An 11604-nucleotide genomic window follows, 5' to 3' on the forward strand; every position below is an offset into this window, starting at 1 on the left:
CCCGAGATGGCATTAGGTGCACGTGGGAACAAATCGTCTAGCTCCGCAGTAGATGATCGAGTGTTAGCCATCGGATTACCAAAATAAATAATGTTAAATTCATCTAGTTGACCCGCGTCACACACGTAAGGAGGAATAAGAAAGAAAGACAAGACACATCCTATCACGCTCTCGCAGAATCACGATTATGGGAATGGCCGGCAACATAACCATAATTGAGATTCTACTACTAACGTGTGCTCCATCAGTCACATAGGAATAACCTAAGCTCTGATACCAACTTTGTCACGACCCAATTTAGGACCATGACCGGCGCTATGGGGTAGGATTCCCAAAGCAAGCCTTAACGAGAATTTATAGAAAATCGGATAGAGTTTCCCCTGTTTTTATGACTATCCAAAACTTTCCTGTCTCAAAATCAACAATAGAAACATCCAATCTCAACCAAACTAAATGCAATCAACCCTTTTTCAACATAATGATACTAAAACATCTCTGAAATACGGGAAAAACGTCTAATACTAGTCACCAGTCTATAATGAATAAAGAATACTCATGGAATAAATCAAATGACTATGGAGCAACTCTAAGGGTTCAAAAGAAAGACTATAATAAATAATAGACTCTTCGCCCACGCGGACAAGTGCGGGGCTCACCAGGAACTTTCAACTCGTGCTCTCTAGCTACCATAATCCTCACCAACGTCACCTGCGGTCTCTGTAGAAAAAATAGCGAGGAGTGAGACGCTTTCTCAGTGAGTAATAACACTTAACCACAATCGTTTTTATTGGGGACAAGTCAGAAGACATGCTTATATAATATTCATAAAATATCACGAAATAAATGCCCATTCAGAAACAGTAGCAATAGCCAATCTTGTCTGTTTTTATGTTAGCAAAAATCATTTAACAATTCAGTAATAAACTCTATAAACACTGTCATATCAACTCTTATATCTGGGAGGTTTCTAAGAAAGGATCATGTAATCTATATCATGTGGACCCCTTCGTAAAAGGAGTCAAATATAAGCGTAGGTCCATAACTTCGAGGAAAATGGTACATGTATGCTAGTTCTACCTTCCACTAGTGAGGGCTATAAGCGTAATCTGTAAATACAAGGTGCACCGAATCCAACGAACCCGCCGTTAGCTACGGGATCCTTCAAAGTCTCCTCCCATTAATACTTTTCTTTGTAAATAGTAAATACTCATATGAAAGCATTTTCAAAACAATACAGGGCATTTCAATTCTTATCAAATCATGTAATTTCATTTCACAAACGGTAATCATATCTCAAGTAACAATAAAACATGTCTAGTAACAGTGAGAACATTTTAAATAACGGTAACCATCTCATGTAACGATAAAACATATCTAGTAATGGTGAAAACATTTAGAATAACCAGTAAACATCTCAAGTAAACTGTTCGGTACCATATCAAGTAAAGGACTTGTCCCACATGCAATTTCAAAACATCAGTGTCACATTTTATCTTCAAAATCATGTATAAACCATGAAGGTTATGAAAATACAAATTGTGGTAAGATTACTACTCACCGTACTCGTGTCGAAATACCAAGCCGTCAATTCAATCAGTCCGTACGACTCCTTTCGATCAATCTATATTATCACAAACATGAGTCTAAGTATCAAGTTCATTAGCTACCCAAAAATCGGGTCCTATTCTATCAAATTCTTCTCGATTCCATTCCAAAATAACCTCTGTTAGGCTACCCATAACCATATAAATTAAGTCTCAACACTTGTCATCATTTCAAATTCATGAGACATTTATCAAATAGTTGGTTTCCCATAGAACCCATGTTTAAAGTTACCCGCTACTGGTTTAAACACTACATTTTCTCCTGTATCAAATTAAAAATTCAAACTTATTAATAAGAATAGGTTTTGAAAAATTACCTTCTTTTTCTCCTTCTCTTTAATTAATTGATTCCTTTGTAGAGTTCTCCTTGTTCTTCTTCAGTGGAATGAAAAGCAAACCCACATCCTTTTCTTTCTTTGTTTTCAAAGGTGGCTGACCACTTCCAATCCATTCTCTTTAGTTTGCCCTTTTCTTATTTCATATCTGACGGGCTAAAGGCCCATTAATTGTATCCCTTTTTTTTCCTTTTTGGTTCGTGGTTTAATTATTTAACTAGTATCACTATTCAAATATTTGCTAATTATGTATATACCCTTATTTAAATGTGGGATATCACATATCAAGAGTAATTCAATCCCTTTACTCTTTAGGCTAGTTTAATTGTGGTTTTCGATTCAAGTTGAATCCAGGACTACATCATATGTATCGAAGCATTGCTCTTCTGACCTGTATAATGGGTGATCATAGTACAAGAATGCAAGAATTAAGGAAAGAAGTCGACTCTCTCAAAAACTCCATGGAAGGAGTTGTAACATCAATGTCTGATATGCGTAATGCGTGGATGAAAGGGTAGCACAGGCTATGGAGGATATTAAAAGGATTTTAATGGGAAATGGAAACAACAATGGCAATGTAAACAACAATGGCAATGGACAGATAACTCCAGAAGTAGTAACTGTCAATGATGATGAAACACAAGAAAGAACTCACAGATAACCAAGGTATGAAACTGCTACTAATAGGAAATATCAACTGGAATTTCCTAATTTTGATGGACAGTACTTGAAAGATAGGTTGTATAAGTGTGATCAATTTTTTGATGTGGAAGAGAATGAAGAGGGTGATAAGGTAAAAATGGCATCATGTAGATTAGAAGGGAGGGCCTTGCAATGGCATTAGTCATATATGAAAAGTAGGATGACTAGGGACTGGCCTAGATGGGGTGAGTATGTGGGGGTGTTTGTATGCTAGATTTGGAGAAAAATGTTTGATGATCCTATGGGAGATTTCAAAGAACTTAAACAGTTAGGGTCGACAGGAATATGTAGACATATTTGATGAACTGTTAACAAGAGTGGATCTATCAGAGGAGTATGTTGTTAGCTGTTTTGTAAGGGGCTTGAAACAGAAATTGGTTTTACTGTTAAAATGCTAGGCCCAAGAACTCTAGCCAAGGCTGTTAGTTTGGCTAAAATCCAAGAACAAACCATTGCTGTCCAACAACAACTTTTTACTGGCCTGTTAACTAATCCTAATCCCAAAAACTTGATCAGATTCTCAAATAGTAAACCATCATACCATGCTAGTTCTTCACTTTACCCAAACCAGAATCAAAACTCATTCTCTAAGCCCACCAATGCACCTTTCAAACCTCAAACTAATGCTAATATAGGACCCAAACCACCATACAAAAATGCTAGACTACTAACACCTACTGAAATGGAAGAGAGAAGGAGTAAGGGACTATGCTTCAACTGTGATGAAAAGTACAGTTTTGGTCACATCTGCAAAAAGAAGACACAAATGTTTTCTATGGAAGTAGAAGAAGGGGAAGAGATTACCGAATTAGGGGAGGTGTCATTAGACCCTGCTTAGTACTTATCCATGATTGGTCAAGGATTAGAAATTGACTCTAAGGGATCAATTTTACCTCATGTATCAGCTTATGCCATGAATGGTGTTCATGACTTTAGGACTATGAGAGTTACACTCTCTATAAAGGGGAAGTCAATTCATGTGTTGATTGACACTTGAAGTACTCACAACTTCTTAAATTTGAACACTGCAAAGAGATTGGGGTATGTATTGATTGCTATCTCACCTTTTCCTGTGTCTGTTGTTGATGGCAAGAAGGTGTACAACAACTATGTATGCAAAAACTTGATGTGGAAGATGCAAGGTGTTTCTTTTGACTCAGATATGTTAGTGTTCCCTATAGGAGGGTGTAACATGGTGCTTGCCATTCAATGGCTATCTACTCTTGGAGATATCATGTGGAATTTCAAAGAAATTGAAAATGGAGTTCAGTATTATGGGGCATAAAGTTTCCATGAGGGGTTTCAAACCACCAGCTGCTAAGGTGATCCAACCAGATAGGATCGATAAGTTACTTGCCAAACCAGTAGAGTTGGGTATGATTTCAGTTGGTATGTATCAAGATGAGCAGATCACAGGAATTGTAGCAGAATTTTTGAGCATGGATGGAACTCAGTTAGACCCTGAGGCTGATAATGGATTGAAAGGCATTTTGGAGGAGTTAGTGACCTGTTTGAGGTTCCCGCTAGCCTGCCTCCCTCTAGAATACATGATCACAAAATTACTCTTAAGGAACATCTCCTATAACATAAGACCATACAGGTATCCAACTATTCAAAAGGATGAAATTGAAAAGTTAGTGGATGAAATGCTAGAATCATGTGTAATCCGGCACATCACCAGTCCTTATTCATCACCTATTGTTATGGTGAAGAAAAAGGATGGTTCCTGGAGGATGTGTGTAGACTACAGGGAACTGAACCATTGTAAAATCAAGGATAAGTTTCCTGTCTTAATGATTGAAGAGCTGCTAGATGAACTACATGGGGCAAAGTTTTTTTCCAAGCTGGACTTAAGATCTGGTTATCATCAGATCAAGATATGTGAGGAAGATATCCACAAGACAGCATACATAACTCACCATGGCCATTATGAGTTGTTGGTGATGCCATTTGGCCTCACTAATGCTTCTTCAACATTTCAGAGCCTGATGAACCAAATATTTCATGCTTATCTCAGAAAATTCATTTTAGTTTTCTTTGATGATATCCTCATATATAGCAGAACTTTGGAAGATCACATTTCACCCTTACAAGAAACTTTCAAGATCCTCAGAAAACATGTGCTATTTGTAAAAAAGAGCAAGTGTGCTTTTGGGGTGCAGGAAATTGACTACTTGGGGCACATCATCTCTGAGAGTGGGGTGTTCATGGACAAACAAAAGGTGTAACTATGCTAGACTGGCCCAATCCTACTACTATCAAGGGGTTAAGGGGATTCCTAGGCTTAACTGGGTACTATAGGAGGTTCATCAAAAGTTATGGTCTGATTGCCAGACCATTGTACAATCTCTTGAAGAAAAGCAATATCCAATGGGATGCTACTGCCACTAATGCCTTTGAAGAATTGAAACTAGCTATAACTTCTACACCTATCTTGGCTCTTCCTAATTTCTCAAAAGTGTTTATCATAGAGACTGATGCTTCTGGTGATGGAATTGGAGCTGTTCTAGTACAAGAGCAAAAACCAATAGCATTTTTCAGTAAAGGCTTATCTGAGAGGACTAAAGCTCTCTTAGTCTATGAAAGAGAGTTGTTAGCTTTGGTTAGTGTAGTTCAAAAATAGAGACCCTATCTCATAGGAAGACAATTCATCATCAAAACTGATCATCAGTCTCAAATACCTCTTAGAGCAAAGAATTACCACCCCTAGTCAACAAAAATGGTTAGTTAAGACACTTGGATATGACTATACCATTGACTACAAGAAGGGAAAAGAGAATGTAGTTGCTGATGCTTTTTCTAGGAAGCAAGATTCTGTACACTTTTTTAGCATTTCTGGGGTTCAACCTGACCTCTTGGATGTTGTTAAAGCTTCTTGGATGCAAGATCCCAAGCTACAAGGATCATCTCAAGGGGGAAGTATTTGATATGATCCAGTTGCTGTGAGGAATTAGAGATGATTTAGGGATGCATTTTAATTCAGTTCATGATTGCAATTCAATTACAAGAAGTAATTAACTGTAATTACTTGGATATTAAGGTGGTTAGGAAGTTAGTTAGGGTCATGTGCCAGGCATTTGACCTGAGCTGTCAAAAGTTAGTTAAAACTAACTTTCTCGCCTGTTTTGTAGTTAGCATATAAGTGATACTTTCATCATTGTAATCATTCATTCAGTTGATAGATGAAATAATATCTTCCTCTCTCAATCAACATTCCAATCTAGGGTTCTTAAGCTTGTTATCAAGAGTAATTCAATCCCTTTACTCTTTAGGCTAGTTTAATTGTGGTTTTCGATTCAAGTTGAATCCAGGACTGCATCATCGGTATTCGATATTTTTCAAATACATAATTATTTATTACATGCCATCAGTATTAGTATTTCTAACAAATTTCAAAGAGAAATTAGGCTATATTTTTGCACGGATGGTCCTTCAAGCGCATTGGTTTTTAATTTAGCCCCTCCTATATATGGTCTTTAATTTTTGCCTTTGCTGCTCATGTAAAGAGACTTTGTCGATGAATTTGCCCTTACCTATCTATACCTGCTTCGCTTGGGATAAGTTCTACTGCTCATCAGTATCAGTTTTGTTAGCAAAGGCCAAAGAGAAATTGGACCAAATTTTTGAGACGGATCATCCTTCAAATGCACTGATTTTTAATGTTTGCGCCTGCTGCTCATTTAATGAGGATTTATTGACGAAGGTACCCTTGCCTATCCATTTTCCCTCCTTTGCCTTTAAGCTAACGACTCCGGGCGTCTTTGAGAATCTTCTCTCTCAGTCTCAACTGTAACGGTTTGCATTTCGCGGGTGGGGTTAGCGCTCAGAAAGCTACTTCGAACTCGTTGGTGCTGTTTCGTACTTTGTTTTAAAAGAGTCGCCACCTAATTTTTAGGAAATTAGGAAAATCAGTTTTGAAGGGTGTATTCATACACTGTGAAAAATCCTTCGTAATCCAAAGTTCTAGGTAAGGGTTCTGGTGATCCCCTAGGGAAGGTTTTAGACACCCTATTATTAAGGGTTTGTACTATACGGTTGACCTTCAAATTCCAATGTATGGGTATTCGCACGAACTGTTTATTTGGTGTTTATTCCCCGCATTATAAAAATCTGTCATTTTGCATATCATTTTTTTTTTTGAAATAATTTGAGTATATCCCCTTTACATATAGGGTATTTAGGTTCGGATTTATAATATCCGGATACAACTAGTTCCTTTTATATATAAGGATAGTAGTAGTTTTGTAAAGATGAAAAGAAAGTTCATTTATTTAATGTATGGGATAAATGAATTTTGTTCATTCTTGACTCATCCATGGTCTGGGTTAATCCGTTTAACACGTTTTCAGAACGTCCTTATCTAAAAATTTTATGTCCTCAAATGATTTATACGGATTTAATTTACAAGAAGTTTGCTTTTATATAACAAAACTAACTTTCTTGGTCATGAAATTTTAAACTTAAGGCCCAATATTTGTAAATAAAAGGTGATATATTTTTTTGGTGTGGGCTTGGCCCAAATTTTATTCTTTTTTTGAAAAAAATTAATTAGGTGTCTAGAGGTATTTGATTTTTGTTGGGTCCTAGCCCAAAATTCTGTTTTTTCTGTTACTGGGCTCAACCCAAAATAGTCTTTCCACCTTTTCCTAAAATTTTTGTAAAGTGGGGCTTTAAAAAATGTGGTTTTAATTGGGCCCTAACCCCAAAATTCCCATTTTTCGATTGGGCTTAGTCCAAAGAGAAGACTTATTTCTGGTGCTTGAATGCACTACATATATACACAATTTGAAATCACTTTTCTTGACTGGGCTTAAAAGAAATCTTATTAGGAAAACTGAGTTTTAAGGAAAAATGTTCTATTGGTTAAAAAACACGTCAATTTGGTTTTTCTTCGTTAGGAAGATGGTAGCAGTATTCCATAACGATATGATCCTTTTTATCCTTTTTACCGATTTATTTACTTAGCCATTTTTATTTTTTCAAAATCGTTTATACTAAGCTCGGGTTTTGAGAATCATGTGGGGACCTAAAGTCGAACTAAACGGCGTAGGCACCGTTGTCCTAAGACGAATAATTCATGACCATAATGATTTCAATAATATACATGAGTTTTACGATCTTTACAAATACATGATACAATCAGTTGCATATAATAAAAATGCATAAGTATGTCGCGACCCAATTTCACTAAGTCACGCGGGCACCTACATTTGCCACCTCGGTAGATGAACCCTTAACTCAACATTCACAAATAATAAAAAATAGCGAAAGAAGTAAAATAGCGAAAGTCTCATAATTGTAATATAAATAAGAAAATGCGGAAGTAAATGAAATCCGCCCTAGTATCTGGTCTGTCATACAAGAGCATCTAACTAAATCTACAAGTCTGGAATATCAATAATACATCAAGTCCGAATATGTCTCGGAATAGGAAATAAGACATAAATAAGAAGAATCTTCAAGGCGGCGGATGTCTCGTGCTCACCCTGTAGACTCTGAGCAACTCTCGAGGCGACTATCGGCCACGAGAAATGGCGGCCAACTCCGTAATTTTGCATTCATAAAAGAATGCAAAGAAGTGCGAGTCGACAAAACCACAAGATCGGTAGGTATCATAGGCCGACTAAGTATAGCTAACATAATTCAGACAATAAAGCAAATAGGCAGATAAACCAACAAGTATAAGCCGAACATAATCAGAACTAAATACACATCATCGCTAGAGCATCTAATCCCAAATTTGCCAAATCTCAATATGTCCAATCCGAAACCAACATCACAAGTAAAACACCAAATCATCTTAATATAAGCCATGATGCAATGCACTAATGTATGAATGTAATGCAATGCCATTTAAATGCTGTGTACACATGTACTCCGGACGAAAATATCGACATCTCAGTAGCACAACTCAAGGTGACTCGCGAAGTCTAAGTGCCACTCGTCTAGGATCTTTGCCCAGCAGACAGACGAGACTCGAATCTTTGCCTACGAGGGTTCTCACCGGCACCATCCTGGGGGACCCGCGGAGTCCATGCACTCATTCAATCCACGATTCTGGAACTAACATCGGATATCAGACTCTCACATCACTCTCATTTAAAAATCGAGCCCAGATCATCATAGTGTCTCATCAAGTACCGACAGTGTATCAACAGTATATCATGAAGGATGAGAATGCGTGCAATGCATGTGTCAACATAAAAAATCAGATTAGTATCACAAGTACCAGTATGGGTACGCCAACAATATATCCATATCATAAGTACCAACATGGGTACGCCACCAATATATCAATATCACAAGTACCAATATGGGTACGCCAACAATATCATGAAAGACTACACAAGTCATATGGAACTCTATTCTCGTATCAACATCAACAAGTAAGGCACTACCATATCACAATCAAGATGTAACAACAGTTCTCAATATCAATAACATCACGTGGCATCAAGCCAACAACAATAGAACAATCAAGTCACCACACAATGGGGTGGCTAACCCCAAACACACAACAGGGCCCAACCTAAGACAATATCTAACTCGACTTAGTACCTGAAGGTTTACATGCTGTTTCCAATAATATCATATAAATATATGCTTTGCTACATGAAGTCTCACCAAGGGTAAGCCATAACCTACCTGGTAGGCCGAACAACAATATCACCAATAATCACACCTTAGCCCTTCCTTTCCTTGAGCCTCAAGATCAAGAAAGTCTATTCATATTTGAAATCTAGATTAGAAATCATAAAGATCAATACCTATATTGATATCACTCAAATTGGGTCAAAGCCAACCTTAGAATTTGGGGAAACAGGGCCCGCAAGGGCAAAACGAGAAATTCGGGGCTAAATTATCCAATTAAACACAAGGTGATAAAAACCCATCAACTAATTGCTAAATTAACTTAAGGATTCATCCAATATCACAATTCAAGAAAAACCCCCAATTTTGGGTGTAAACCCTAACTCTTAAATTCAAGAATTCATCACTAATAACGGAAGGTATATGGTTAACAACCTTAGATATATCATAGCTAGCATAAACCCAAACAATTCATCATTTAAAGAAACTTAGGAAGTCTAACCAATTTTATGAACTTCTCAAGAAAGACCCATTAAACCTTCTTCATGAAAAACCTCAATTTCCTACTTTAGAAATCATGGATAAAAGCTTAAATCAAGGGAATGAATCAAAGGGAAATACTTAGATTATGGTTTAGACCTTACCCCATGGAAGAAACTTGAAGAACATCCTTGAATTCTCCCAAACCCAAACTTTCAAGATGAGAAAAACTCTAACAACATTAATAGACAAAAATGGCCAGCTGTTCTGCCTCGTTTCTTGTGCCAAATGATCCTGAAACTCACTTTTGATGCCTCCAATGGATTCCTTGTGAAATGTGAGTCAAGTTATGATTTTGAATCACTCTATTTGACCTTATAATGAAGGAGATATGAAAGTTTCAATAGTTGGAATAGTGCAGATTTTTAAATACGAATTCAGTGGTAATTTTGTAATTAATCTGAAAAATTTGGCAACCCAATTCTTAGTAAAATGACCATAATCCCCTCATACGGTGTCGAAACTTAATGATTTCAGTTGCTACGGTTCCAAAATTACGATACGGATATAATAGTTCAGTCGAAACATGAATCAAAGGCCGTTTGCTCAATATGGTACCCTTTATGCTCAAATCGACGTCGAAACCGAAAACAATCACCATACAACCCAAACTTATCCAACACTCATCGGAATCTAACCAAACTTTGTGGACTTGTCCAAAATCATCATGCAAATTTATTGGAACTTTCAAAACATCGAAACGGGATCATCTTGACCCGATGTTGACCGTGATCAACTCCAATTCTAACTTAACTAGCTTCTCAAGCAATGCCCCAAATCACACTCGAACCCTTCGGGAACCAAACCAATGATATCATTAAGTCATAAATCACCCTCCAGACCTAATGGAACTGTCGGAATTCGATTACGGGCACGTTTAACCAAAAGACAACTTCGAGTCAAACGATTTTCGCTTTAAGACCAAATTTTCTAAAAGTCATTCCAAACCCAAAACAAGGCCTAGGGAACTGTGCCACCGGTCCCCGCGGATCAAAATAGTAATAACAAGGCTCGGGGATGAGTCAATGGGGCAAAAATGGTAAAATGCAATAACGACCAAACGGGTCGCTACAAAGTAAGGAGAAAGGGGAGACTAGGGGCGTACCAAGCCCCTAGTTGGCCATTTTCACCCATGGTTGGGCCTTCTTTGTGTTTTGAAATAATATTAGCTTCCATTTCTTCTCTTGAAGTCAATAATCTGTGAAAGAATTTCCTATTGGGCCTTTGGCCAAATAGGGTGGCTGGACTTGGCCCAAGTGGCCATGCAGTGAAGAGGAGGAAAAGAAAAAGGGACCCGGTTAGTTTATATTTACTGAACCTATCACATGTATAACTATGCATATATATATATATATATATATTTTTTTTTTTTTTACAAGTTACACAATTAAGGCACTCGATTGTATACTATTGGCCTCACTGATCGGGATTTATACAACGCAAGGGAAAGGTCGTCACCATCCGTATTTCCGACGCCGCACAAGATCCAAGGGGTATCATGAACCCCAAGTATGGCTGGGCATTGAGGAATGGCTAAGACCTGTCCTCCAAATCACCTCAACTCCCCAAACCAGTATTGCCATAGAATAAATCAAAGTCCCATAATCATGAACAAGTATCGCTATATGTGGAAATAATTTAATTACAGACAATACTGAAAATAAACTCAAGATCATAGTAAGGGAACTAAAACAGATACTGCCATATGATGATATAAAAGTAACACAGCAACTCCAAAACACTTAATCAATAGATGAACCAAACAAAATCATCCTCTTTTTCTTTTACCTTTGGGGGCTTAATGAAATCTAGCCCATTTTTTAATTAAATCT

General features: G+C 37.3%; 1 long non-coding RNA gene across 2 annotated transcripts; it reads right to left on the minus strand.

Annotated features, from left to right (window-relative positions):
* Positions 1-353: 353 nt before the first annotated feature.
* On the minus strand, positions 354-2201 carry LOC132051107 (uncharacterized). Of its 2 annotated transcripts, none has more exons than XR_009413580.1 (2): positions 1922-2201; positions 354-717 (listed from the first exon to the last, which is right to left on the minus strand). It is a non-coding gene; the product is annotated as an uncharacterized LOC132051107 (long non-coding RNA). The 2 variants fall into 2 exon arrangements; XR_009413581.1 differs by lacking the exon at positions 1922-2201 and adding an exon at positions 1559-1904.
* Between the last annotated feature and the right edge of the window lie 9403 nt (positions 2202-11604).

Source organism: Lycium ferocissimum, chromosome 3 (assembly GCF_029784015.1).
Source record: "Lycium ferocissimum isolate CSIRO_LF1 chromosome 3, AGI_CSIRO_Lferr_CH_V1, whole genome shotgun sequence".
Classification (NCBI taxonomy): domain Eukaryota; kingdom Viridiplantae; phylum Streptophyta; class Magnoliopsida; order Solanales; family Solanaceae; genus Lycium; species Lycium ferocissimum.